General features: G+C 47.2%; 1 protein-coding gene across 2 annotated transcripts in view; it reads left to right on the top strand.

The window, feature by feature from the left end:
• ZNRF1 (zinc and ring finger 1) overlaps positions 1–24,292 on the top strand; it is an 88,044-nt gene that overhangs the window by 40,440 nt on the left and 23,312 nt on the right. The window lies entirely within an intron of this gene.

The following is a 24,292-nucleotide window of genomic DNA, read 5'->3' as shown; positions in this document are numbered from 1 at the left end:
GTGGTGGTTGGAAGTTGCATAAATCAATGTAAAAAGTGGACTAAAGGTCTTAGGCTGATAGATTTGATCTCTCTCTTTCAGGTTGACTTTGTTCATTGGACCCTTGAAAATCGTAATGTTTATATTCCTTCATCTCCTTCATTTCTCCCATTTCTCCCTTCATTCCTTTGCACTTACAGAATCTGGAGGATTGGGTAGAGTTTGGGTTGGGTTCTACGACAAGACATTCTCTGGTTCAGTTATTTGGTACAGTCCAGGATGTAAAGATCCCCTCTCAGTTGGAGAAAACTCAGAAACACTTGGCCACTGCCAAACCAGGGGGATGGGGCTGTTTGCTGAGTCGGGGTGGTCCGACCTTGCCCGTGGTGGGAGTGGGGAAGTAAGTCCTGCCGACACACTGGAGCACCAGGACTATGAAATCGTTCTGGCACACCAGCCTCAAAAGAGAGATTAGAAGTCTAGAAACCTCGATTTTGAATTTGGCTACACCCTTGATTTCAGGGACGACTTCCAAGATCATTTCTTTATTTCTTCTCGATACCGAGAAGGTACTGGAGTTTCTTAACTGCACGTGCAAGCCAAGAAAATGAGGCAAGAGATCTCAGTAAGGCTGCCCAGTGGTGACTTCCCTTCAAGGGACACAGTGGATTCAGACCCTGCAGTGAAGCTCTGACTTTCTTGCCAGCAGGTTTTTTGATGGCTTAGTCAGAAGTGACCCAGGAAAGAGGATTTAAAAAGAATGAGACTTCTCAATTGATCCCTGTACTCCGGTGTAATTTTCACTCCACCAGGTTTTTAAGCAGAATTAGTCATCTTGTCGCCAGCTTGGTTTAAAGTGTCAATTTGAGGAATCAGCTTTGTAACAGCTTCTGACCTGGCTGAGGCCTTTTAATGAAAATTGGCGCAAGTGGAGTAATACTGAGAGGTTCCCTTTCCTGGAGCCTGACTGCTGAGACAGTGGAAATGCAGGTTTGGATTGTATTTCCCTCAAGTCAATCTGTGACAGAAACTTAAAATTAGGTTACACTTTGACTTGACAATGTATCACTGTTCTCGCTGTTAGGCTGCTTAGAAGGATCTAAGCAAATGGCTGTTCAGCAACTTCAAAAGAATTGAGACAGTGTAAAGAACTTGCTTTGACAGATCTGTTATATTTCATTTATAATAACATGCTTAGAACTTTATTTGCTTAAGAGCGTCTCGGAAGAAGGCAATGCTTTGTAGTTGTCCCATTAGCAAGCTCTACTGAGCACAACCCTGGGAGGCTAGGGGCACCCCAGGTCTCTTTAGAAAATGCATGTCTTAGTCACGTGGGAAATACTTCTCCCTCCTTAGAACCTCTCAAGGCCTGTTTGAAGGCTTACCAGACACTGGAGGTGTTTCTACCCACAGAGTGCCTTCAGGGAGGTGGGGAAGGACGCCTTGGGCCTGGTGTAGGGGTGGGGATTCGCATTCCCAATGCTTTGACCTTTTGCTAAAGTTGAATTTATTAGAAAGAGTCTATTAAAAGAGCTAAGTAAGTAGCCCTAGGCTGTGTAGCTCAGTTGGTTGGAGTGCCCCATTCCTTAAATGGAAAGGTCTCGGGTTTGATTCTTGGCAGGGCACATGCTAGGGTTGCAGGTTTGGTCCCTGGTTGGGGCACAAGTGGAGGCAACCAATCGATGTCTCTCTCCCTACCTCCCCCTCTTCCTAAAATCATAAGCAGGTCCTCAGATGAGGATGAAAAAAGAGAGAGGGAGTTAAGTAAAAGGGAGTGCAAGTATGGAACATCTTCACCTTTTCCTAGCAGCTTTGGCCACACGCACCTGCACTTTCTTCACCGTCTGTGTTCGTGGCGGCACGTGGGTAGCAGGGCCATCCAGTGCCTGGTCTGTTCCCATATTGGTCTCCTCTCCTCTCGGTACTTGTGGCAAGGTGGGTGTCACTGTCGTGCTCCTCGGTGTTTAATCTCTGAGTCTCTCTCCTTCAAGTCATTGTAGGTGATGGTGGCTTCACGTGGGACTTGGGGCTAGGATGCTACACAGGTCGTCCAGAGGAGGCGTCAGACAAGGAGCGAGGAGGTATCTTCTGAAGTTTAACAGTCACTGTGTGAATAGCAAGTATCCCTTTGCCTTTCCCATTCTCTATTAGGTTCTTTTTTAAAATGGGTATCAATTCTGAAAATATTTTAGAACATTTGCCATGTGCGAGGCTAGGCGGGGGTTCCTAACTCATTTTGTTCGCCTGGGAATAGTACTGACTTTCACAAGGGGCAGAAGAACTCACAGTAAGGGACCCCCAGTAGGGGAAAAAATACCACAGAAATTCCTAATTTTAAATCTGTGAGTCTTAGAATTAGAAGGAATCTTAGAGGCATAGCCAGTCTCCTCACTTTGGGTGAAAAGTGGAAACTCAGAAACACTAAGTTTTGTCCAAGGTCACACAATGGTTAGAGACCAGCCCTCGAGGATGCACGCGGTTTTAGCCCCCTGCTTAGTCCTCCTTCCCCCACCCCACCCCACCCACACCTGCCCCAGGCTGGGCACTTGGAGCCAGATCCTATGTGAGGAGGAGTGCCTTCAGGGAGGTCCGGGAGGGTGCCCTCGGCCTGGTGCAGGGGTGGGGATTTGCGTTCCTGGAGTCCAGGGGTAGACTCTGGCCTAGACTGGGTGGGTATAGACAGCCAGGCTCTGGCCGTTTTTACTTGTACCTTACCTCTGACCCTCCGCCCCATCCACACCCCCACCCCCATCCCTCTTCTCAGTTCAGCTTTTGCTTTGGACAGGTGTTCACGTCATGCAGCTTTGTTAGAAAAATTGATGGTACCATTTCCTTTGTATGTTTTAAATTTTGGCCCAAGGATCTTGATCTATTCTTGAAAGTATAAATGAATTAATAAATGAATGGACATAATGTGCTGGTGTTTATGAGAGTGAGCAATGAAGTTGGTGAAGTCACCGTGAGGGCTGAGGCTCTGCAGCTGTAAGGGAGGTGAACACTTGTGAGCACATGGTGCGTGGCCCCTGTCACCTGGCTCGGGTGATTAAGGGAAGAACCCATTCCTATCAGAATGGAAATAAGGAGGGAGAGCGCTCCAGGCACAGAGCAGTCTCTGCTTTTGTCCTCGGTAATGAAGGAATGAAGGTGAGGGGCAAGTGACTTTCCTTCGAGTTGGCTGTGCCCTCCCTGCAAGTGTCCGCCTCCGTCATGTCGTGCTAGGTGGGGCTGGTGAAGGAGTGGAGGTTGTCTCCCAGCTTGTGCTTTTTGTTAAAGTGCACGGGTCCAGTCCCTTTATATTTCTAGGTCACCCAAAGGAGCATAGGAACATTATTACGGGAAATTTCTCTCCTACCTTGAGTCTCACGTTAGTTAATCTTTGAGATAAGGTCCTGATTTTAAACCAAAACTCAAGCTTCGGGCCAAGATGGAGGCGTAGGTGGAAATACTGTGCCTCCTCGCACAACCAAGTTTAAAGACAACAAAGTTTTAATAACAAAAGCGCAACCAAAACACAAAAAATTCAACTGTACGGAAGTCCAACAACAACAAATCATTCAGCCAGACCGGTAAGAGGGGCGGAGTCAGCAGCTAGCAGAGCAGGGTCACACAGGAAAGGGTGGCCGGACTGACCCAGGCACACAGGTGGTATGGGGTAGCAACAGGCAGACCCAGTGAGGGCGCAAGGCGGCTAGCTGACCGCGGTCACACATTCACATTCAGATAAACCAGGTGAAGGAGCGAGCAGTGAGACAGACCTCACAAATCAGGGTGCCAGGTACGGAATTCAAGCCTAAAAGCACCAATTGGAAAAACTTTCGGGATAGAGGTGCTGGGAGTAGATCCCAGGCTCACAGAGAGTTTGCTGGAGAGATCCGTAGGGTCCTGGAGGGTGCACAGGCCCACACACCCGGGAGCCAGCACCAAGGGGGCCCAGTTTGCTTGTAGGAAGCAGTAGAGGGCCCCGAAATACGAGAGAGAGCATAACAAATGCCATTGCCCCTCTCTGACCCTGCTCCCACATACAGCATCACAACCCAGTGACCTGGGTGGCCCCGCCCTGGTGAACACATAAGGCTCCGTCCCTCATATGTAACAGGTGCGACCTGACCAAAACATTATGGCTCAGGAAGAACAGCTCAAAGCCCCAGAGCCAATACTTCTAAGAGACCAAGAGATAGCCAATCTATCAGATGCACAGTTCAAAACACTCACTGAACTGGTTGATTTTAGTCACAAATTAGAGGAACAAATGAAGGCTAAACTAATTGAAATGAAGGGAAATGCACAGGAAACCAATAGTGATGGAAAGGAAACTGGGACTCAAATCAAGGGAGTGGACCAGAAGGAAGAAAAACATGACCAAACAGAGAAGAATGAAGAAACAAGAAATCAAAAAAATGAGGAGAGGCTTAGGAACCTCCAGGACATCTTTAAACGCTCCAACATCTGAATTATAGGGGTACCAGAAGGGGAAGAGGAACAGCAACAAGTGGAAAACTTATTTGAACAAATAATTAAGGAGAACTTCCCCAATCTGGCAAAGGAAATAGACTTCCAGGAAGCTCAGAGAGTCCCAGAGAAGTTGGACCCAAGAAGGAACACACCAAGGCACATCATAATTACATTAGCCAAGATTAAAATGAAGGAGAGAATCCTAGAAGCAGCAAGAGATAAGGGGACAATCACCTACAAAGGAGTTCCCATCAAACTGTCAGCGGGTTTCTCAAAAGAGACCTTACAGGCAAGAAGGGGCTGGAAAGAAGTATTCCAAGTCATGAAAGCCAAGGACCTACATCCAAGATTGCTCTATCCAGCAAGCTTTCATTTAGAATGGAAGGGCAGATCAAGTGCTTCTCAGATAAGGACAAGTTCAAGGAGTTCATCATCACCAAGCCCTTATTATATGAAATGTTAAAGAGACTTATCTAAGAAAAAGAAGATAAAAAACATGTACAGTAAAATGACAGCAAACTCAAAATTATTGACAACCATACCTAAAACAAAACCAAAAACAAACTAAGCAAACAACTAGAACAGGAACAGAACCACAGAAATGGAGATCACATGGAGGGTTAGCAACAGGGGAGTGGGAGGAGGAGAAGGGGGAAGAAGGTAAGAGAATGAGTAGCATAGACGGTAGATTGAAAATAGGGGGAGGGCAAGAATAGTATGGGAAATATAGAATCTAAAGAACTTGTGACACATGAACATGAACTAAAGGGGAAGGTGGGGGAGGGTGCGCAGAGTGGAGGGGAATGAAGGGGGAGTGGGACAACTGTAATGACATAATCAATAAAATATATTAAAAAGAAAAAAACAAAACTCAGTTGCTCTTATCTTGACTGAAAAGGGGGAGCAAGTCCCAGTTTTGGCCAGCTAGTTTCGTTCCTGCCCCCATCCCCACCCCTCTTCTCCATCTGGTTCTTCATGTTGTCCCAGGGTCACTCTGCCTGGGTCGGGATCATGGCTCCAAATCACTCATCACTGTCCGACCTTCACTTCCCTGTGCCTTCATTTTCTCATCTGTAAAGGAGAAGTAAGAACAGTGCCTAGCACAAGATTCAAGAGGTTAAATGCAGTAATGCCCAAAAAGCACCCAGAACCCATGCCTGACACATAGGAGTGGCTCCCGAAATGCAGGTTCCCTTGCCCTCTCCCACTGTGCTCCTGGGTGGGTGGAAAAGCTAAACGAGCAGCAGGCTCAGGGCTGCTGTGGCAGGAGAACAGACTTTTTCTGGCTGTTCTTGGCGATTCCTGCTGTATTTAGCATGCGTGTGTCTTACACTGGTGAGCACCGGAAGGGCTTTTAAGGACTGACCATCTGACCCTTCCCTTGGCTCGTATGCCCTTTCTCGGTGGCACATGTGCCTGTCCTGTGCCTCTCAGAGGGCCCTGTGAAGGGCAGTGTGGAGCACCAGCAGCTGGCGTGCTGGGTTCAGACCTGGTCACGTAGGTCTGAACCCAGTGTTCGGTTCATTGAGACTGATGAGGCTGCATTTCCTGGGGGTTCACCTTAACTTCAGTGAAGGATAGGCCATGTCCCTGTGGCCCTTGCTTAGAACCTCTTAGTGCCCTCAAATAGGGAAAAACAGAATGTGCCTTCGTCCGCAACGCCACACCAGTCGCATTGCTGTGCTGATTATAGTATTGCACGTGCTAAACCAGGCAGCCAGAGCTAAAAATGGAGAAGAGGGAAGCAAAAATGGTAAGAAGGCCTGGGAGAGGCTGTGCACTGCCCTGGTGCTGGGGCTGGCAGGGCGGCTCTGACGACGACATCTGACATCTCAGTGCTGGTTGTGTCCAGCAGCTCCCCTGTGGGGCTGGCCCCAGAGTGCCGCAGTCAACGGCAGGCTCCCCAGGGTTTTTCAGCCCTTCCCTCCCCTGGGCTCGGACCATTGGTTTTGCCTTCTTAGTAAGTAACAGTCCCAACCGCCATGATTTTTGTCAGGACCCAGGAATAATTGGGGTGGGGTTAGGAAGTAAGAGGATTTAGGAAAATATCTCTTTTGGTTCTTGTAATTATGAAAGTGATTTGAGTTCATTATCAAAAGAGAAAAAAGCAACAGAGTATTTAAAGTAAAAGGTTATTTCCCTCCTCCCGCTCAGCCTCCCTGTCCTTGGGTAACGTGGCGGCCAGTGCGAAACACAGGTGTGTCTGTGCGTGTGCGCTGCAAGCACATGTGGGTTTGTGTTCTCTGAGGGTGTCACACTCTGCATATTGTCCTGCAGGTGTCATTAAAAATTTCAGTTTGTGGACAAACCAGTCTGCAGAAGTTTTACCTTTCTATTTGGGCTTCCAATAGTAGCCCATCACATGGATTGCACAGATTATTAGCCAGACCCCTGGTAACTTTGAAAATAAGGGGGTAGTTTGAAAGTCTGAACAGGGACCCATCTGTGTCGTCCCCGTCTGGTACGTCTCCTTCCCCAGCCCCACAGCAAATGGAGCAGGAGACTGTGGCCCTCGCCAGGCATCTACGCGGGGAAGTTGGGAGTCAGGTGCCAAACCAGGGGCAGGAGGATCGGACAGGAGTCTCGTCCGTTCTGTGAGGCCCCCAGTTCCTTTCCTGCTCAATTCCAGGAGTAGGGGCAAGAGTTTGGAGGATCTTTCTCGGAAGAAATTGAACTGCTACACACAAAAGACCTGTACATACCATTTGGTCACAAATGAAAAAGCTCGCCAGCCCGCTCTTTTACAAAAATTCCAAGAAAAGGATTAGCTGACCAGTGCACTAGTGTGTTGAGAACATGTACATCACAAGTACTATTTCCCCCCAAAATACAAGGATGGTTCAACATCAGAAAACAGATCATGTCAATAGACCACAGAAGAGAGCAAATATGATAGATATCATTTGATACAGGCAAAGAATTTGATAAGTTTAGTGGCATTTTATGTTTTAAATTTTCAGTAAAATAATGATAAAAGAAACTTTTTTAACTTGACAGAGTTAAGTAACAAAAATCTATAGCAGTATATTCAATTAAAGGAATGTGAGGTAGTAGAGGTCTTGATCAACAGGGTAAGGAAGAAAAAATAAATGAAATGTAAGAACTGTAAGGGAAGAGATAACACTTTTTTTAAAACATTTTTTAAAGATTTATTTATTTCTCTTTAGAAGGGAAGAGAAGAGAGGGAGAGAATATCAGTGTGTGGTTGCCTCTCATGAGTCCCCTGCTGGGAACTGGCCTGCAGCCCAGGCATGTGCCCTGACTGGGAATCGAACAGTGATCGTGTGGTTCGCAGGCCCGCGCTCAATCCACTGAGCTACACCAGCCAGGGCTGAGATAACACTTTTTGTTTTCACATGATGTAATCAGATGCAAGATGAATCTATCAAATCAAATAGTATTTTCCTGTGCCAACAATAATCGACTAGAAATACAGGAAACAACAGCGGAAGAAACCATCCAGTTCCTGGTATTTAACTGAAGCAGGAATATGTAGAACCTCTGTGGGGAATCTGAATAAATGGAAAGACAGTGGACATCCTTGTGTGAAATGTAGTATTATAAAGATGGTAATCTTCCAGCCCTGGCTGGTGTAGCTCAGTGGATTGAGCATGGGCCTGCGAACCACACGATCGAGGTTCGATTCCCAGTCAGGGCACATGCCTGGGTTGCAGGCCGGTTCCCTGCAGGCCAGTTCCCAGCAGGGGACGCACAAAAGGCAACCACACATTGATGTTCCTCTCCCTCTCTCCTTCCCTTCCCCTCTAAAGATAAATAAATAAAATGTTAAAAAAAAAAAGATGATAATCTTCCTTTCACATTGATGTATACATTTCAGTGCTATGGCAGTGACAGTGGACTAACAAATTACCCAAAGACGTGTAATGGCTTACAAAACCAATAATCATTCTTTCTCACAATTTTCGTGAGCCAGTAATTTGGGAGCAGTCTTCCCAGGCACTTTCGGCTTTTTGGCCTCTCACGAGGTTGCTGTGGGCTGTGGATGGGACCCTCTCAAAGGCTTTTTCACTCACATACTCTGTGCCTGGTCTGGGAAGACTCAAGCCGTTGGGGACCGGGACAGCCGGGGATCCCTGGGCATCTCTGCTCATAGGCAAGCTGCTGTGTGAGCTCTGCATGGTTCCTTCAGGGTAGTAGCTGGACTAATTATGTCTTGGCCCAGGGCTCACACGGCCCTTGACCCAGGAGAGAACCAGGTAGAAGGCTATTTGGCTTTTTTGATCCAGCTATGGAAGTTACCCATTGTTACCTTTGCACATTACGAGTTGAGGCAGGGGTGAGAGTCACTTTAGGTGAAAGGAAAGGAAACACAGACCCCATCTGTCGATGGAGGAATGTTAATATCACATTGTGAAAAGAGCATGTGGGATGAGACATATCTCGGTGCAGCTATCTTTGGAAAATACAGTCTGCCACAAATGCAGTCCCATTCAGAATTCTAATTGGATTTTTAAAAACAGAACCTTAATTCTTAAATGCACTTGAAGTAACAAAGTCAACATTTAGAAAGAAGAGAAAATGAGATGTGTCCTCAGGAACAATCTAGTATAGGAGTTGCCAACACACACACACAAAATACTGTGCAAGACGGACCACGGTAAGTTCCATTAGCTGGGAGAAGCAAAGCCCTGTGAGGACACAGGGCAGGAAATCATTGGTTCCTCCTCCTGCTATAGCATGTTGAGGCCACCGCTGCCTCCTCTACCTGGTCTTAATCCAGTTTCCTTTCTGCTCAGGCCTCAGAATGACTCCAGCTTGAGGGATACTTGGCCTTAGAGAGACCACAAATACGTGTATTTGAGATAGCTTTGTTGAGCTAAGATCTAGTCGAGGTTCACACGTTGTGTTTGATTGGTATGTTTCTTTCATTTCTCTTGATCCAGAGTTGTGTGTGTGCACACACACATGCCCGCACATGTATGTGACATGACTTCTTGTAAAGAATGGCCCTGGTTCCGGATTTGAGTGGCTGTGTTGTCATCATGTCCTTTAACCTGTTTGTGCTGCCCCTTGCATCTCTCTAGAAACTGAAGGCTGGGTCTGAGGGTTTGATTGGGTTCAGTTTAAACGTGTTTGGCAGGGATACAGGTGTTGTTGCTACATACTTCATGTTGTGTCATGTAAGGAGACATGTAACGAATGTCAAGGCTTTTCTACCATTAGTTCTATCTAGTTTGATCATTTGGTTAAGATGGTGACTGCCAGATCTTTCCCTTGTAAAAGTACTTCGACCGCCTTTGTAGTTAGCAAGTTACTTTGAGGGTGATTCATTGGTGACTTGCAAATATTTAGTTCTCCAAAAGCCAAATGATTTTTAGCATTCTAATGATAAAATCTGATGGTTTTAAAATTCAGTGATGACACTGCCTGAAACAGTTACTTCTTCGGTGGGTCACTTCAGAGCTATTAATGTGTAAAATTGTGTCATGCTGTCCTATACGTTAATAGGGGTATTACATTCCGCACTTTTCTTAAGTCTGGAACAATTATGATTCTAAACTCCTGGCCCCAGGATTTGCAGCCAAGACGTTATAAATACATAGGAAAAAAATGCAGGATATCTTTGTGTCACAAGAACAGGGAAGGACTTTTTGAAGCACAAATAAGACAGAAACACACAGGTGGTATTTAAAGCCATGAAATCGAAAGGGAGGGGATATATAAGAGAATAGTAGAGCCCTGGCTGGGTGCTCAGTTGGTTGGAGCGTTATCCCGTACACCAAAAGGTTGCAGGTTTGCTGCCTGGCCTGGGCAAGCAGGGAGGCAACTGATCGATGTCTCTCCCTCTCTCTCTCAAATCAGTGGAAGTCTCCTTGGATGAGGATTTAAAAAGAGAAAGGCAGGGAGGGAGGGAATAGTAGAGGGCCAGGTCTGAGCCTTAAGGCACAGACTGCTATCGAGTGGTTGAGAGGAAGAGGAGGAAACAGGAGACTGAGGAGCAACCAGTGGCGTAAGAGGAAAACCAAGAGTACTACAGTACCTAAGCCAAGTGAAGAAAGAACCTCAAAGAGGAGGGCGTGATGAGCTGACCTGTGCTCCTGTGAGGGATCAGATAGATGAGGAGCAAAAGTGGACTGTTAGGTTTAGCAGCATGGGGGCTGGTGGTGCCTGTGCTGAGCAGTTCGATGGATGATGAAGGCTAAAGTCTGGCCAAAGTGGGTTTGGGGTGAAGGAGAAGAGAGGTGTTAGCGAGTATAGACAACCTGTTAGAGGAGTTTTGATGTAAAATGCATAAAAAAGGGGGAGATAGCTGTCAGAAAGGGGAGTCAAGAGAAGGCATTTTTGCTAAATTGTAGAAGTAGCAGCATATTTGTTTGCTGATGGGAACGAGCCAGTAAAAAGCAAAGAAGTCACACAGCCAAAGTGACAACCCATGTTTTGCAAGCACATCTATAATCCAGAGGATGCACACCAAGTGCATTTAAATGGTTGCTTTTGGAGAAGGAGGTCTGCAGGGAGGAGAATGGAAAGAATGACCCTGGGCATGAAAGGAGCGAACAGAGGAGACTGAATAGATCAGCCCTTGTGACTAGAGGATAAAAAGAAAGGGTGGGGTAACAGCAGCCTGATATCTCTGACAGGTTGCAATGAAACCAGTCAGCCAGCCCTACCCACAGACACGTGGAAGCCTGAAATAAACTCATTTGCAGGGTCGCAAAAAAACTTTCCATTCTCCAGATAGCTGCTGAAGGATATACTCACTCCTAATGAGGGCATAAACCAAGATAGAGGAAAACCTACCTGGAATCCATGAAAAGGTTGTCTAGCGAAGGAGATATCTGTGTACTTCATGGGACTTTACTTTTCCCTTGTACCTTTTTATAGTAGTAGTTGTAGAGTATCTACACCTTAACTAAAGAGTTGTACTTTGTGAAATTAGGGATGAGACCGGACAGTGTCCAAGAGCTGCCAAGATGTATTGTAGCATTTAATGCTAACTGGAAACCTAAATGTCTGTCTGGAGGACATTAGCTAAATGAATTGCATCTCCATATAGTAGAATAGTACATAAGTGTTTCGTGAAAGAGTTGAGGAATATTACATTACTTCGTGTAAAGAAAATGAATTTTTAAAAGAAAAAAAGCAGATTTCAAAATAGTGTAGATGTAGCCCTGGCTGGTGCGGCTCAGTGTCATCCCATAGCCAAAGGGTTGCAGGTTCGGTTCCCAGTCAGGGCACATACCTAGGTTGCATACTTGATCCCGGTCCTGGTGCATGCACCCCATTTGGGCGTCGATTCCCTGTCTGGGCTCGTGTAGGTAGCCTATTGGTGCTTCTCTCTCACATCAGCATTTGTCTCTTTCTCTTCCTCTCTCTCTAAAAGCACTGAAAATAAAAAGCATAAATGTAAAAAGAAGGAATTTTAGTCCAGAAATATATTTTAAAAACAAAATTCTCTTGTACACTGGAGAAAAGAATTTTCACATAAAAAAGGGCCTCAAAGTTCAGAGCCCACTGGCGTTTCCCAAGAGTGCGGCACGCTTGGAGGGCCTTGAGCTGGAGGAAGATGGCGGTCAGAGTGGGCGAACGTTTTGTAATGTGCTGAAGTGATTGGGAAAAAACCCCAAGCATTACGCCATCCCCAGCAGAGAGAAGGCGCCACCACCAGGCCAGGGGCTGGCGGAGTCTCGGTCTGTGTGCCGAGCAGTGGCACATGTAACAAATGCCTCTCTCAGGAGGCCTGGTAGGGCTCTGACCCACGCCCACTGTTCCTGTTCCACCGACTGTCTAGTTGATTGGTTTTGCCCATTAAAGCCAAACTGAAACATGTAATCAGGCTAAAAAATCAGTCCTAGTGGTCTAGTTTTGGAGTTCGACCCCTGGAGGGAGGCTGCCCAGGTTTTGTGCGAGGGCCTCCAGCGCCAGCTGCTGCCCAAGTGAGGCAGGCGGAGGCCCCTCTCTGGCCAGGTACCTACGTCCCTCCAGGGCATGAAACCTAATCTCCCTAATCCAAGTCAAAATTTGACCCTGGTGGCCAGAGCTGAATTTATCCCTTCTTGTGCTGTTTCCTTGTTTATCTGAGCTGTTTCCTCTCCCGTAGGAGAGAACCGAAGCCATCTCACCAAGTTATTCTGGGTGCGCTCCTCTTCCCTGGTTTCATGCAGCAAATGGATGGAATCAAGCGGATGCCTGAGGAGAACCAATGGGACAGAAGAAAGGGAGAAAAGTGGTGTTTTCTGTTGCTCTTAGCCAGAGGGCTGAATGTCATTTTAAAGACCTGAAGTTTACACTATTGTCTTTGCGGAAAAGAAAAGAGCAAAAGTAAAGAAGGAAGACAGGAAGTAGCTTTGCAGATAGACTCCTATAGTTTGGGTGCTTTTTTGCTGTGGTCGCCCTGAGCCCCAGGGATGTGTGCTGTAAATACCACTCTCAGCTGCTTGCTCGCACTTATCATTGGGAGCTACAGTGTGCTCACCTTGTTTAAGTTGTCCTTAAATGCTGCTTCCCCTCAGAGCCCAGACTTGGATCCTTACATGTTCTCCTGCAGTGGACACACCTATTTCCATGGGGTGTGTGTGTGTGTGTGTGTGTGTTTTGAAAACTTTCTAACCCTGGCCTGTGGCTCAGATGGTTGGAGGTGGTTCCATATACCAAAGGGTTGTGGGTTTGATCCCTGCTCGGGGTAAGTACCAGAGGCAACTAATTTCTCTCCCTTTCTCCCTCTCTCCCTGAACCCCCTCTCAAACCAGTAAACATATCCTTGGGCGAGGATTAAGAAAATTTGTTTCTAGCCCAATTTCTGTCTTCAGTCCAGATTTCCCTTCTGGGCCTCGGCTTCTTACACCAGATACACCAAATATCTCCGCTCGCTCGCCTCTCAGAGTCCCAGCCGGATCTGTCCTGAACAGAACCATTACCTTTACTCCTGCTCCCCTCCTGTAACCCACCCTTACTCTAGGAATCCGCATGTCCGTGAAAACCACCATTTACCTGCTTTCTGAAGCCAGAAACGTGAACATCACTAGTAACTTCTTCTGCACCCATCCTCTGACTTCTAATAACAAGCCCAAGAGAATGAACACTTAATTTTTTAAAAGATGTTTCAATTTATTTTTAGAGAGGGAGAAAGAGAGGAAGAGAAACATTGATGCTTGAGAGAGAAACATCAATCGGTTGCCTCTGGTACACAGCCCATCCAGGTACCACACACACAGCCCAGGCGCGTGCCCTGGCTGGGAATTGAATCGGCAACCCTTTCCCTTTCAGGGGCGATGCCCAACCCACTGAGCCACACAGGTCGGGTTGAGAATGAACACTTTAAGTTTCTTTTAAATCCTTGTACTTTCCTACCAGGGTTGGGCACAACAGTATAAAGGAATGCCCCCAAAACCTCGGTAATCAAGATAAATAATTATTCAGAGTTGGGTATGTCAGGTGGCCCGTTGGGCAGCCTGTCTAGAGGCCTCAGTAACACAGGGGACCTTAATGTTTACCAGGGCGGTGGCTAGCCTGTCTCTCTCCATTCACACCGCCCGCGGCCTCGATTGTTGGCGGCACCCCCCTGACTGCTCGGCAAGCCTTGAGACCGCCCCAGTCCCTTTCCTGACCTGGGCCCAGAGTGGTATTTCTAAAATGTGGCCCGTCTCAGCACTGTCGAGTAGCTTTACACCATAGCTGGAATGACGCTCCCAGGTCGTCAGTGTGCCTTACAGGCCTTCATCAGTTCTGATCCCTACTCACCTCTTTAGCTTCCACATTTTTTGGTCACTCTGTGAACATTTTTAAAAAGGAAACTTCTTTTTATTGCAGTTTAATGTAGATACAGAAAAGGGCTTACATTATATCATAAATGTACATCTTAATGGTTTTTCACAAACTGAACTCTGTAACCAGCATCCTGGGAAACCCCCACACCTTCTGCCCTGTCCAGTTACTGCCCCTGTAGCAAGTCACAGCTGCCCTGACATGTGACAGCACAGACTGGACTCAGTTTTGTACTTCGGGTGGACAGACCCCTCTGGCAGACGCCCTTGTGTCTGCGTCCTTCACTCAGCTGTACGTCTGTGAGAGGTGTCCAGGTCATTGGTTGCAGTTGTAGACGTCCCTTTCACTTTGCTGTAATAGTTACGTGAAAGCACTATCTTATCTATCCATTTGTTCTTGAACTAGGACTGCAGAACCAAATACCGCAAAACTCAGAGGCACAAAACAGCTGTTTGTTGTCTGTGGAGGAGCTCGTCTCTGCTGCATGATATTTGGGACCTCAGCTGGGAAACTGGGAGGCCAGGCGCTGTGTCTCTTGATGGCCTTTCACGCACATGTATGGCCGAGACCCCACCTCGGGCTGTGAGTCAGGTGCTGGCATGTGGGGCTGCTCCGTGTGCTCTGGGGGCTTCCTCATGGCGTGGCGACTCCGTTCCAGGAGGGAGGTCTGAGAGAGAACTAGGCAGCAGCGCTGTCTTTTCATAGGACGGCCTCATAAATCAGAGCATTTTGGCTGTACGCAGCTGGTCACAACAGTCCCAAGCCCACCCAAGTTCAAGGGAAGGGAAAACAGACCCCAGCACGTGATGAAGAGCCATAGGTTCTGGAAAGGCCTGTGGACGGGGAATCGTCCTGAGGCCATTTTTGGAAAATGCCGTCTGCTGCACTGTTCAACTGGTGATAGATATTTACCTTTCTGATGCAGCCACACTGATACTCTTTTTAGTTCTTTCTAAAAGGTTTTTTTTTTTTAATTGATTCTAGACAGAGGGAAGGAAGGGAGAAAGAGAGGGAGAGATGAAGCTTTTGTTCGGTTGCTTCTTGCACGTACGCTAATTAGGGATTGAACAAACCTGCAACCCAGACATGTGCCCTGACTGGGAACCGAACCAGCAACCTTTCAGTTTGTAGGACCACTGAGTCACCCTGGCCAGGGTCCCTTTTTAGCTCTTTGAAAGAACAATCTCTCTTCACCCCAAAGCCCTTGCATAAGCTGTTACCTCTCCTTGGAACCCTTCTCTCCCCTTCTGCACCTCCACGCCAGCGGCCTGGCTGGCTTTTCTTATCCTCCGGTCTCAGCAGAGCCGTCCCTTCTCATGGGAGGCCTCTGCCGACATCGCCGCCACCTCAGCCCTGGCCCCGGCGTCTCAGGGACGACTCCCAGTTCTTCTCGGCATCGTTGTTGTTTGTTTAAGATTTTATTTATTTATTTTTAGAGAGATGGGAAGGGAGGGAGAAAGAGCCAGAGAGAAACATTGATGTGTGAGAGATACATTGACCAGTCGCCTTTCACGTGCCTCCAACCAGAGACCTGGCCTGCAACCCAGGCATGTGCCCCGACTGGGAATCAAACCTTCGAACCAAAGGGCAGCCGAGCCACACTAGCCAGGGCTTGACACTGTTTTCTGTCCTATCGTAACAGTGCTTATGAGGCAGTGCCTGTGCTTGTATGTTTATGTGTGCGCCCCATCAGCGTTTAAGCTCCATGAAAGAGTTCTTTCTGCTTTGTATGCTGATCAGTGCCTGGCACTTAGTAACCCTCAGAAATGGAGAAGATGGATTCAGCCTTCAGTGTCCACCTACTGGAGACAGTGACATATGGCCAAAACCGAGCATCCCCACAGTTTTGGTACATAGAAACTAGATACAGCTTTGATACTGGATACAACTCTAGTTTGGTACATAGAATTAGCAATGTTGTAGGACACACACACTTAGGGACAAGCACCAAGTGTTCGAGCAGGGTGCAATTTTAGGTGTAGGTTGTCCCATCAGACGCCCTCCTTTTGCAGGTGAAAAACAGAAGCAGAGCTATGACGGGTTGGAATCAGGTGCCTCCGGGGCCCCGGTCTTAGGCCCATAGTGTGAGGGGCTGCAATCCAGTGGGTGGGAGCCCCTCCCCCCGCCTTCACCTCTAGGTCGCAGGGCTGTGCTGCACCAGTGACGAAGTCTGGATCCTGCTGTTCATCACACCCTTCCCATGTGTCAGCAGCAAGGAGTGAGGCACCCCCCCCCCGTCTGCCCGCTCCCTCCCTCCCTCCCCGGTCCTGGACCGCTCGTCAACCACTTACTCGTTTGGGTGAAAGAAAGCATGTAAAAATCAAGGCCAGGTTTCTTTTAATAAGCATTGATTATTTGCTTGGCTTTTATTAAAAGTAAGCTTTTTTCCCCTCACACCTTGCTGTGGTGTAGAGGATTGAGTTAATACTATTCCTCAATATGTGGCATATTATCATTGGGCCGGGCAAGGCTGTGTTCTTGGTTTTGTTCATTTGTACACATGCTTCCTTTGACTCCTATTTCCTATAGCCAACCACGTCAATGTGCTTGTATTCTCTTATTCGAATATTATAAATTGCTGTGTGAATATGTACAGGCTTGTTTTATGGTTTTAGATCTGGGCTTTAGTGGATCATGTGCATACGGTTTTCACTTAAGTAAATGGGTTGCTGCCACAGACACTCATTCATTTTTAACTCGGCACTGTGTTCAGGTCCGCCCAGCGGTTAGACTACTGCTGCTGCCTGTGCATGCTACTTCATCGTATGCGCGCTCTGCATGGTCTCGATCCATCCCCATTCATTATCTGGGCTGCCTGCCGCTCACTGCTTCCCCACTCCATCCCGTACTGCCTTCCGATTGGCCTGTGGCAGAATTTCTCTGGGAAACATACCCAGAAGTGGGCCTGCTGAATCATAGACCAGGGAACTTCCTAGGATCACTTCTGAAGATTCAAAAGATTGAGTCTTCATCTCAATCTTTTGTATTCCATTTTTTGTATCCTAAGTGCTAAGAAAGTAGGTTGCTTACATTTCCCCGACTCTGGAATCTTGCAGTGATACTATCCAGCAAAGCAGAAGCAGAAGTTGGGGTTTTATTCTCTTTGAAGTTTGAGTTGAATTGTTCAAACTCAAACTGCTCTTTCTGTGTCCACGAAAGCAATGAGTGGTGACTGCAGAGGTCTGGTCTGGTGTCCTCTTGTTGGCGACTGATTCTGGATTTCTGACCGGGGGCAGCGTGGTGTAGTGGAAGGAGGCGCACTGTGTAGATCAGTGAAGCTGGCACAGCACACGCTGGGCTTCTTCACACATGTGCTGGCCCCATCCATGAGCTGGGGTCACGCCACTGACCTGCAGGGTGGGTGTGGGGGGCCCACGAGCCAGTGCACAGCACAGAGCCTGTCTGGGACGGCTCTGACTCCCCCTTCCCGGCACCACGCTTATGAGACATGAAAGCTCCCAGCAACACTGCTGGGAGGAACACAGTGCAGCTGAGCTGGTGTCTTAAAGGTGTTGGACTGTATTAAAATCACGACAGGAAATGTTTACGGATTGATTTATGTCTGGAATTTGCTTCTGTCTGGGCACAAGGGGAAATGCATGGGGGTCAAAGATCAGGTGACCGTATAGTTTATGGTCCAATCCCAGGCATGTTTGAGACGGAAAGAGGGGGCTACTAATCATACCAGAACAACACGCTTAAGCCAGGATTGCCCAGGCAAAGCAAGATGTGGACCCCCCTGGAGGAAATGAGATGATTCTGTCTTGTTTGGAATCAACCCTGAGTTTGACATTGTTGAAGCTGGGTGATGAGTAACTGGGGGCTCATCAAACTCTTTTTTGTTTGAAAATTTCCATAATAAAAAGGGTTTTTTAAAAATTTTTTTTATTTACTTTTAGAGAGAGGGGAAGAAGAAAGAGTGGGAGACGAACATCAGTGTGTGGTTGCCTCTCATGTGTCCCCTACTGGGGACCTGGCCTGCAACCCAGGCATGTGCCCTGACTGGGAATCGAACTGGCAACCCTTTGCTTCACAGGCCCGTGCTCAATCCACTGAGCTACACCAGCCAGGGCATAAAAAGGTATTTTTTTTTTAAAGAATTGTGTCTGTCAGACTGCCGAAGCATTCAGAAGTTCCCATTGTGCAGGAGATAGCTGTTGGGTCCCCGGACATCCCAGGCCTGGCGTAGGAAGCCTGAGTCTCCCAGTACTGCTTTTCCACCACCTTGGGGGGGGGGGGAATGCAATGTGGGGAGGGAGGTGCGGCCTGCTGTTTTCCCTGCCTCCAGGACTTTCGAGGGCTGCCCAGGTGTCAACCGAAGCAGGTTGCTTCACGTCTGCTGCACACCGCATTGCCAGTAGCAGGGGCGCCTGCAGTCTGCGCACATGCATGTGCACATGTGATTATTATCTGCACCCATAATCAGAGTCATGGGTTGCGCAGGAAGCAGCATGACCACAGCGGGTTCTAACCGACACTGCCTCACACGCTGTGCCGCCCCACTTAACCCTCGCTGTGGGGTGGCAGTTGCTGGAGCGTTGAGTGGTGTAAGGCAGCCTCTGCCGGGAAGGGACTCAAACAAGTCTAATGTCCCCTTCATTTGTTATCTCTCTTCAGTTGTACAGCTGGGCCTTTCCACACAAGTGCACCAAGTGTGATATTTATTCATCCAGCAGATGTTTACAACAGCCTATCATGTGCCATGATTTGGGGGCACAGTAAAAGCAAAAGACTCTGCCTTCAAGGGACTTGTATTGTACTCGGGTTGAGAGCAGGTGCAGCGGTGGTGAGTGCTCAGAAGAAAGTAAATTGGGTTGCGGCGGGGGTGGGTTGAGATGGGTTGAGATGGGTTGTGCAAGGAAGTGAGAGGGAGCTAGCAGATGTGAGAGGAGAGGGGCATTGTGGGAGCCAAAAAGCAAGTGCAACATGGAGGGGGGGCAGCAGGCGGAGGAGGAGAGGGGTCATCTTTCTTAAATGCTGCTGACTGTTGGAGAATTGACTTTAGGGTGTGACTATGTGGAGGTCACTGGTAACCTTGGAAAGGGCAATTTGGGGACTGGGGTAGTTCAAGAGGGAATGGCAGACGAGGAAGCAAAGGAGGGCTCTTTGCAAGGGGCTTTTCATTGTAAATGGAGCAGTTGCTGAGGCTGTAGGTGGGGCCGAGCGCTGTGTAAGGTGGAGACTGGCACACTCAGGGATGTGCTGACTCAGAGGAGGAAAATGTGTTTAATGGAGCTTGTTGTGAATGACCCCTGAGCGCTTCAGCAAATACTGAATGACCCGCTCACGAGGGAGGGCCCTTGAGGGCGTAGACCAGTTTTCTCTTTCCCTTGGAGCTCTCTCTTCATACTAAAAGTAAGCTTAAACATTCGGACTGTTCTCAAAACATCTGTTATAGCATGCTTTATTCTTCTGTCTATAATTTTTTTTTTAAGATTTTATTTCTTTTTAGAGACAGGAAGGGAGGGAGAAAGGGAGAGAAATGTCAGTGTTTGAGAGAGACATCGATCAGTTGCCTCTTGAATGTCCCCAACTGGGAACCTGGACCCAACCCAGGCATGTGCCCTGACTGGGGATCTAACTGACAACGCTTCAGTTCTCAAGCCAGCACCCAGTCCACTAGCTGGCTGCTCATTTTTTAATTGTCTTATTGCCCATGGATTTCAGTAATCGGTATTTGTGAATATTCAGGTTGCTGATGCTGATATTCTGGGAAGTCAGTGTGCTGGCTTGAAATGGGAGAACATCAAAATCTTTGTAAGCATAGTCGCCGAGGCAAAATATTAGAGTGAAGAAGGAATTCCCAGTTTATCGGCTTTTCCATTTCATATGAATTTATGTTTGTAAATCCAGTACAGAGATGCTTACTGGCTTACTGTTTTGTCCACTGACATGCACTTGATTTCAACGTTGCATCGTATCACAGGTTTTTGCTTGCCAGCCGGCCAGATTACCTGTTATCTGTCATTAGGAGATCCCTGCTCTCTTAACTTCGGAACCATTATTATGAGTAAAGGTTTTTGAAGTATTGCCATCCATATTCCTCCTCTCTTGTTGGAGTCTCTTCTTCCTCTTGCTTTCCCCCTTCTTCCTCTCCCATTTTCGTCTACCAGACTTGAAATAATCTGAACCAGAAATGAAGAAAACCAGTAAAGCAGCACACTCTGTGTGTCTTGCTAGGGGTCTTTGAGTCTTTTAAGGAATTTAGAATTAGTGACCCTTTTTGCTCATGCTTTGTTCCAGGAGGGTCTCTGGGAAATCCTTAACTCACTAGCAGTAGCACCTTGCTCTCCGGGGTCTTTCCCTCTCTTTCTGTATGGTGCTCACGTCCTGGAGCACTAAAGCCGTCTCACACACTGAGGGTCGTTAGTTCCCTTTGAAAGGACTCATCATTCCACTGCCATGGGGCTCTCAACAATCCCATTCTATTCCTTTCGCTTCTTCCTCTTTAGATTACATTTCAAAGCACAGTTGTGGCCTAGAGGACCAGGTCCTCTGCCTTGCGCCTCCATCTACTTCTGTGTTGGAGGTACAGCTGAGCAGAGTATGCTCTGCCGCGAAGGGGCCAGGGCTAGGCCCAGGCAAGAAGCCAGCCCATGTTCATGCTGCCAAACAGACAAGCTCAGCCTGCAGTGTTGCTGCATGCCAAGGCCCCAGCCGGAGCTGCCAGTTTTTATGACGCGAATACAGCAGTACATGTTCTGCATCCTGAGCTTATATTGTGAGGCTTCTAGCAGACCCCCAGGGACATGAAGGCCAGGGCTGTCAGCATCAATAGATGCAAGTTGCATAGTGCCAAGCAAGTGGGGTTTTTCAATATGAGCAGTCACTTAGATTTGAATGCCATGTCTGTTTGCCTGTTGAGTCAGATGCTGGCTGAACATCAACGAGCTGTGTATTCAAGCATTTTCCTTCTTGTCACTAAAAGATCCCTATCATTCATACGGACATTGGGGTGGACAGTGCCTCCAGGAACCCAGACATAAACTACTGGTTCTGTATAGATTTTATGTGAAACTTTTTTTGTCTTTTCCCCGTCCCCAACTTTCCTTTTCTCCTCCAACCCCACCTCCAAGTACTCATACGCATGCACACACACACAATGAAAAAAGCGGTCAATTAAAGGTTGGGATTTTTAAATATATTAATAAAGATGCCAGGACTTGGAAAACATTATATATTCAGAGGAGAAACGAGTGGTTACAAGCCATCGGTTTCCTAGGAAAGCCGGCTGAGGGCACTTGCAGAGTGAGACTAGACCTGCATGGCTGGTGTCCTGCTCAGACGGCACCCCACCCCACCCCTCCCAGAACTGGAAGAAGTGAGGCTTCCTTCTGTTGCTATTGTGGAGGCAGATCCACAAATCCTCGGCGGGGGGTGGGGGCGGTGGGTAACTTCCTTATTTGCCTAAGAACCAGATTTTGTTGTCCCTTTGACTTTTTTAAGGGGAGGTGGTCCTTGGCCCCATTCCTCACTGTTGAGTTTGAGAGAAAAAGCCTAGGGAGTTTTGCTTTTTCCTAGGAGTGTTTTCTCTAGCCTTGCCCAACACTGGAAAGCGCACTCCAGAAGCATGGGTGTGTGGTGTGTAGGGTGTCGGAGGGTGGGACAGCCTTTGAGAGGAAAGCGTGGTATTCAGCTCAGTAACTAGGCATTTCCTGGCCAGATCCATCTATCCCATTGTCTAGCTTGTAGGTAATCCCTGATGTCTAAGAATTTAAATAAATTCTGGCTTTGGATACTAGACAATCTTCCTCTTTGAACAGATGGTCCATCTTTTAAATAAGACATCTCTAAAATACAAGCCAAGTGTTGCTCTGGAGACTACATCCACCCTTTTTGAGTCATAACTGGATGCCCCTGAACTTGCCCAAGCATGGGAGCCAGGTAATGAGGGGTTAGAATTCGGCATTCATCTTTCCTGGCCAGTTGGGCACGCACTTGATCACGTGCTGAGGCGTCCTTTTTTTTTTGTATTGGTGCCTGCTCAGGCTCCAGTCATCAGACCATCATGTCCCTACATCCCCTCTCCCCACCATCACCATCCTAAATGTTCCTCTCTCTAAAGAAATGGGTTAGAGAAGCAGAGGGAACAGGACCAATTAGTGGCCGCAGTCTCTGCTCCTGGCAAACGCGTTCCCCACTCTTCACTTGGCTGGAATGCTGTGGTTGGGCGGGCTCCGCCTGTCAGGGCTGCAGCCTGTACTTGCTGTGGCAGCGGGATGGGTTGGGTGTCGCCTGGCACCCATCTGTGTGCACACCCTCCCCTTCTTCCCTCTGTTCCTACTGCGGGTGTCTTCGCTGAGCCTGTCCTCGTTTGCAGTGAATGAACAGGAATAAATGGATTGGTTTTGTGATTGGGATTCAGCCTCTATTTTTAAATATCCATATATGTACTTTTCACATATTCATTAATTCTGAGGCCCCATTCATTTCACAGTTTAACAACTCTAAAGTCAGGTTGTGTCATACAATCACATCTTAAAAATTGCCATTGGCATCTTTTTCCTTCTGCCTTTCTTGGAGGTTCATGATGTTGTCTCTTCAAATTGGTGGCATCTTAGAGTCCACAAAGTACATTATGTAAGGTCAGCTTATTTTTCTTCTTTGCCTGAAGAATGTGTGCATTTCCTCAAATAGGCAATTTTATCAACAGGTCTCAGTGTCTTTGAGCTGTACTGAATGCAAATAAACTTGTACTTACCCTGGTAAAATGGCCCCCCCACATTTCTCACGCTTTGTTCTGTACGGAACACTTTCACAACAGTGTTGTTTGGGCTTTAGAACAATACTGGCAGTGGGCAGTAGGCAGGGACTATGCAAATATGCTTAAGTAGCTTGTGCAAGGTCACCTGGCTAGTGATTGGGAGAGCCTATTTCTTCTGACTCCTATGATTTTCTTTCTTCCAAACCAGTCAGCCTAGAATCCAGAAACAGCAAAAATATGTTGGGGGTGGAATATACCATGCTGAGAGTAGAGAATGGAGATCACTACTGAGTCTTTTTAGTGGGTAAAGATTGGAAATCCCAGTGCCCACAGAAGAAAATAACTAAGCACAACGTATTATCACTATATAATGTGTAGACATTGCAAATGACAAGTATGTGTATTGTGGCTGATACAAAGAAATATGTACACTTAAAGAGCAGAATATGAATATCCAGGCAGAGAGGGCTCTGGGAAAGCAGTGGCTGGAATGCATGTCCTATTTCTTTGATCTCTTCCAATGCCAAGCCAGGGGCAGGCAGGCAGGCCCTAGAAGGAGTCAGAAAGGCTGAGCTCCTGAGAAAATGCCAGGGCAGAAGTCGTAGAGGAGAAGATAAGAGACCTGGAAGGTGGGATCGAGACATTTGACACATCAGGAGCAGGAGTGCTAGAGGGAGGAAAAGGCAGAGGGAGGGAGGATCAGTCAGGACAGGCTGGTAGAACTCTAATACCAGAACAGTTGTGTGAGCTCAGTAGTTTAACTCAACAGCTTTATTTTTCCCCCTCATGCTGCAGTATCCAGGGCAGGCCAAGAGTAGGGGCTCTTCTCATTGTTGTCACTCGGGAACCCAAGGTGGTAGAAGTTTCACCTCGCTGCTGCAGTGCAGGTAACGTGGTGAACCGTGAACTAGAGCTCAGTGTCCACCTGGAAGTGTGTACATTACTTCTGCTCCCATTTCACTAGCCAAAGCAAATTATAAACATACTTTTAACTTCAAAGGGAGCAGGCCAGTGCAGTCCTACTATATGGCTGGAAGGAGGAAGGCTGGAGAGATTTAGTGAATGGCACTCATGAGTTGCCACTATGGAAAATAATTAAGACACATCTAAGCATATTCTGGGAAAATTACTGAACTCCAAGGATGAAGGGGACAGTGTTTCAGACTTTCAGGCCAAAGGAACATATTATTTACAAAGGGAAAAGAATCACCAAAAACTGTTACAGCTAATAAACAAAAGTCAGTGAAGTCAATAAACTGTTAAGACAATTCCATTTATAATGGCATCAACAAGAATAAAATATTTAGGAATAAATTTAACCAAGGTAAAAGATCTGTACACTGAAATCTGTAAGACATCGAAAGAAATTGAAGCAGACACAAATAAATGGAAACATATCCTTGTGCTCATGGGTTAGAAGAAATAATATTG

Source organism: Artibeus jamaicensis, unplaced genomic scaffold (genome assembly GCF_021234435.1).
Source record: "Artibeus jamaicensis isolate MK-2021 breed Jamaican fruit bat unplaced genomic scaffold, CSHL_Jam_final contig_464, whole genome shotgun sequence".
In the NCBI taxonomy this organism is placed as follows: Eukaryota; Metazoa; Chordata; class Mammalia; order Chiroptera; family Phyllostomidae; genus Artibeus; species Artibeus jamaicensis.
This window is presented reverse-complemented; position numbering and strand designations above follow the sequence as displayed.